This window comes from Canis aureus, chromosome 22, assembly GCF_053574225.1.
Source record: "Canis aureus isolate CA01 chromosome 22, VMU_Caureus_v.1.0, whole genome shotgun sequence".
NCBI classification, from domain to species: Eukaryota; Metazoa; Chordata; class Mammalia; order Carnivora; family Canidae; genus Canis; species Canis aureus.
Window position 1 is genome coordinate 39,167,526 of NC_135632.1, and position 6,000 is coordinate 39,173,525.

A 6,000-nucleotide genomic window follows, 5' to 3' on the forward strand; every position below is an offset into this window, starting at 1 on the left:
CCCAAAGGCTGTCATTTCACATTTAGGATAGAAGCCAAGTTCTAGCATAGTGAAGAAGAAAGGCATTGTTGTGAAGTTGATGAATATATAATTTTTCAGTTGTTCTTCCAGTTACCTTATGGGGGAAAAAAAAAAAAGGAAAAGAAAAGATTCCTTACCTAATAGGTGTATAGGTACTAGGCTGATCATTACAACCAACAAGTGCACCAAACACTTGACTCAAATGTAACCTCCTCTGGGTGGAGGAAGATCAGTCCCAAGTCCCAGCTGCATTACACCCAGTATAGCCAGGAAAGTCCCAGCAGCATCCGTTTTCCTCAAAAAAAAATGTCTCCATAAGGATGATAAATTTCATGGTCACCCAAGCTTTAGCTGATTTCTCATCATCACAATTAACTTCTAAATAGGATTTTCTGAATTGTTTCCATTTTGCAAAAGAGAAAACTGAGGCTCAGAGAAATTAAATGTGCCCAAGGTGACACTTCTAGTATTTGCTCACAGCTAGAAGTAGAAGCCAAAGCTATTTTCCTGCCTGGCACACTGCCTTTTCATCCAGGCTGACTCCAACCATTCATCATTCAGCAAACATTTACCTTCACATAATCAAGTCAAACTTATCATTTAGCTCTAGTACCTTCTACTCTTTGTTTTTATATATATTCTATTTTAACATATTAACAACGAGCGCATAGACAGTTATAATTGGCACGGCAGTTATAAGTGGCATTCAACACTTTATGACATAATCTGTTACCATTAGGAGTGGCTTAAACAAGATAGAAGTTTCTTTTTTTCTCAAGCAAGAGAAATCTGGAGACAGGCAACCTGGACTGTTATGATGGCTCCACAGGCATCAGGGTCCTAGGCTCTTGCCTTTCTTCTTCACTATCCTCGAATTTAGCTTCTATCCCAAAGGCATCTCATGATCCAAAGGTGGCCACTAATTCTTTAGTGTTCCTCTGTGAAGTTGTCAGCGGGAAGAAGAGAAGGGAGGGGAGGGCAAAAGGGGTATATCTCTCAGAACAATCAGTTCCTTTTAATGAGATTTCCCAGAAGTCTGACCCCACACTTTATCTCATTGGCCAACACTCAGTCACACAGACGTATCAAGCAATTAAGAAAGCTTAAAAATATATTCTTTTTAGTTGAGCTCATTAATGCCCAAAATAAAATCTTGTTTTCATAGAATAAGGAGAAAATCAATCAGCTATTTTCACAACAGTGCTGCATAAGAAACCACCCCAAAGCTCCACAAGCATTTTTTTTTCATCTGTGTTTCCTGGATGAATCAAGGTTCACAGAATAATACCTGATTCTGCCAGAAGATGTCAGAAACAGAAATCTGGCTGTGGGATCCCAAACTGACAAAGTGGGAAAAGAAGCTATGGTGGAAGTGGTCTGCACTGCTGGAGTTTAGTGGAGAAGCCTGCCTGCTTCCCATGGTCCTACTAGATGGCTTACCTAGAGCTGTTTTGAAAACCCAGTTGGGGGCCCACCAAGAAAGAGAAGCCTCAGGGGTGTATTAAAATGGGAAAGGAGATGAAGGAGACTCACCAGAGATCAGCAGAATATGCATCACCAATATCAGCTAAAGGTGCAGTGCAGATCCAACAGGACTGCTGCACTGTACCTTGCGAGGATGCCAACCATGCCATAGTCTATGGAGTTAGCAGTCAAAATGTACATGGTCTTAAGCACCAACCCTCATAGTGCATATCATGTACAATTCTCTGAACATATCCTCTGTATACAACAGAGACATTGTTAGATGTCAATAGGTACAGACCTAACTATTTCTTTTTATGAGTTATCTAATGCCTATAGTATAGATTTACAATGTTTTTAATTATATATCTAGTAATAGACATAGAGTTTTTCCAATTTTTTTTGCTGCTACAAATAGCATTGAAGAAGCATTCTTCTCCATATATCTTTTCCATCCTTATCTCACATCATACACAGAAATAAATTCTGGATAGGTAAAAACAAACAATCAATAAACTTAGATGTAAAAGAAAAATAGGAAGCATTAGAAAAATATAAAATAATGCTTTTATACTTTGGAGTATGAATAGCCTTTATAAGTATAACATACAAAACCACCCCCTGAATAGTTTAACTCATAGAACTTCTGTGTAGATAAACATAATACAAGATCAAAAGATTTGAAGCTAATGTTTGCAGCACATATTACAGACTAATGGCCAAAATACATTTTATTTAGAAAGCTCCTACACATTGATTTCTAAAATGAATAATTCAATAGAAAAATGAGCAAAGAAGATGAATTGGTAATTCACAAAAGGAGAAATACAAATGTAAAACAAGACACTTGGTCTTGCTAGGGAATAAGGAAATGCGAGTTAAAACAATAATAAAATATAACTTTTAACTACTTTTCAAAACTTAAAAATATTAGTAACTTTGTTGTTGGTGGGAATTTAGAAAAATAAACACACTCATACTTGGTGGAAATAAGGGGCATTGGTACTTTTTTTTTTTTTTCTTCAGGACAATTTAGTAGTATCTTCCAGCATATTACTTAACAATTCAGCAATTTCCATCCTGGGAATCCATTCTAAAGAAATACTCCTGCATGTGTATGGAAATACATAGACATATAGACACATAGACACACACACACATGCACAGCATGATTATTAGAGCATTATTTGTAGAAGCAAAAATAAAAATAAAAAACAAATGGAAATGAGCTAAGCAGCCATTAAGAAGATAGTACTATGGAATACCCTTAGTCACTAAAATAAATGGTGTAGATCTAAATGATCTGACTTGAACAAACATCCACAATATAGTCCTATAGGGGAAAAAATGCATTAAAAAATAAGTGTGGCTTCAATCTGCTTATCCAAAAAAGAAAATTTGTTTCTATGTGTTTGAGAAATTATAGAAAAATACTTAGAAGTCTATACTCCAAAGTACATCTGTAGGAGAGAGGATTTTGGATTGAAAGAGAGAGAACTGTTATTTTATATTTCATACACTCAGTTCTTTTGAATTTGTTTTGACAAGCATATTTACTTTCATGATTTAAAAAATAAAGATTTCGGGGCCCCTAGTTGGCACAGTCAGTTAAATGTTTAACTCTTGGTTTCAGCTCCTGTCGTGATCTCAGTGTCGTGAGATAGGACTCCAAGTCAGACCCAAGATCAGCCAGGAGTCTGCTTGAGTTTTCTCTCCCCCCTGCCCCTCTCCCCTGCACTCACTCATGTGCTCTCTCTCTCTCTCTCTCTCTAAAATAAATAAATCTTTAAAAAATAAATAAAGATGTAAAGAAATGATTTTTTTTTTTAATATATCTGACTCTTGCACTCCAAAGCATAAGAGGTTTTCTTCTGGGTAAGCAGTGGTGTGCTGGTTGAGTGGGGGGCTGGGGGTGGAGAGAGTAAGAAAGGGAGCCCTGGGATCCCTGGGTGGCGCAGCGGTTTAGCGCCTGCCTTTGGCCCAGGGCACAATCCTGGAGACCCGGAATCGAATCCCACTTGGGGCTCCCGGTGCATGGAGCCTGCTTCTCCCTCTGCCTGTGTCTCTGCCTCTCTCTCTCTCTCTCTCTCTCTCTCTGTGACTATCATAAATAAATAAAAATTAAAAAAAAAAAAGAAAAGAAAGGGAGCCCTAATTTGTAGTATTTGTCAATTTCCATTGTATAATGATTCCCACCACACTTAATTTCAAGTGGCTCACAAAATTCCTGAATATTTAACACAGTGGGCATCCAATAGATCAATTTTTTAAATCGGACGTTGAACAGAACTGAACTGCCAAGGTCCTGAATAAATAAACAAGTTAAGTCAGAATTCTGCTCATGAAATGGAAACATCCCTGCTGGCTGGGGCAGGTCTCAGCCTGGTTCATTCACAGTACATCCATGTCTCTCCCCAACTCACCACTGAGAATTCACAGTTCAAGTCTTCTTAGGCTGGTGTGGTCTCATTACACTTTTGCAAGGTTGATTTACTTCACCAATTCTCTAAATGAAGCTTCAGTCTTTAGAAATAGGTCAGATAGTAAAAGGAAAACCTGCCAGGAAGGGTTCCTTATTCATTTCAAGTCCAGGCACCTCCAAGCAATGGAATTCTGCAGATGGTGCACAGGGGGAGAGAATCAGGGTGAACTTTCAGCCTTTACAAAAATATTTCTTCAGATGGAAAGACACAAGAGCTATAGCGGAGCCCCCGTTTGAGGTGCTTCTCTACATTGCAACAATTAACAAGGCACCTAGCAATTTACCCAGCTGAGAATTGAGAACACTGCCTGCCCCCAATTTGTTCACACTTTAATGGCACAAGAATCAGAGCAATATTCTACAGTAAGGGCCGTGATGGCCAGGCCTGCTACCAGCATCAGCTTCTCTTCTTACCTCAGGCTCCATCCTATACAGTAAAAGTTCAACACTAGGGGAGTCTGGATGACTTAGTCAGTTAAGTATCTGCCTTCAGCTCAGGTCATGATCTCAGGGTCCTGGGATGGAGCCCTGCATTGGGCTCCTTGCTCAGCAGAGAGCCTGCTGCTCCCTCTCCCTCTGCTTGCCATTCCCCCTGCTTGTGTTTCTCTCTCTCTCTCTCTCTCTCTCTCTCAAATAAATAAATAAAATCTTAAAAACAAAAGAGTTCAATACCAATGTGTCCAAACTGGATCCACTGTCACCCCCACCCCTAGCAGCTGCCCACTGGCCATTTTTTAGAACCACAGGTGCTAAGCCAACTATCCTTTGTAAAATAACCTAGGGAAGAAGTTCTGTAGGCACTTGGAAGTAGGCTAAGGCCACTGGGGATAGAAATTTCAGGGTCCTGGCTATTCAGAGAACAATCTTGAAACTGGGCCACAAGAGACCTGAGAGGAGTCCTCAAGAGCATAAGACCTAAGACAGGAACCCAATTTGCCTGGGAACTATTGGTCATGGGCATAGTATGAGACGAAGGAAAGACTTAACTCACTCTTGGCCAATAAGGGAAGGCTTCCTGGAGGAGATGAGCCTAACCTAAGCCTTGACATATGCATAAAGTTTATCCAATCAGAACATAGGGTAGGACTCTAGGTAGAGCAACAATGTGTGACAGGACCCTTAAGAGCTGAGAATTACTCACAAGAGCCAATGTTAAATTGTCCATGACAGTCTGCGACTTTGCATTTCCCCAAATCTGATGCTGTGGCCCTTCATCGCCAAACCCTAAGAACAGCGGTTGGCAATTTAGTTGGATCCACTCACAGAAGAGTCATCATTTGGATTCTCTAAATGGAGCCCAACTCCTGATGCAAGAGATGCTGACTCTATTTGCCATGCCGACCAGCGGTTTAACAGAAGCCTCTCAATCTTTCCCGTAACCCATCCAAATCTCCTTCCTCCCCTCTGTCGCAGCCCTCCTCTACAGTTCACTACCCTCACTCTGAGATGTACTGGAGACAGACAAGACTGCAAAAAGGAATTAGTGCCAAGGTGTTAACTGGGGTAATGAGTTAGCAGATAATCTATTTGCATTTTTATGGGGCCCTTTGAGGCTTTAATTTAACTAGAAAGTGTGATTAAGGAGGGAATTTTCAGAATACAGCAGTGCCCCTTATCTTCCGGGGTTATATTTCGAGACCCCCAGTGGATGCCTGAAACCACAGATAGTACTGAGCCCGGTATATACTATGTATTTTCCTATGCATACATGCCTCTGATAAAGTTGAATTTATAAATTAAACACAGTTAGTGATTAATAATTAATAATAAAATGGAACTATTATAACAATGTACTGTAATAAAAGTTAATGTGAATGTGCTCCCTCTCTCTCTCTCTTTCTCTCTCTCTGTCTCTCAAAATATCTTATTGACCTGGATTCACCCTTCTTGTGATGATGTGAGATGAGAAAATGCCTATACATTGTACTGTGACATAGAATTAAGCTACTTCTGGATTGGGACCCTTGGAAAAATCTGGAAGACCTTTCAGGGTCTCTAAGGGAAAGCCCTGCACCTCCTGGTCATTTTTTAAT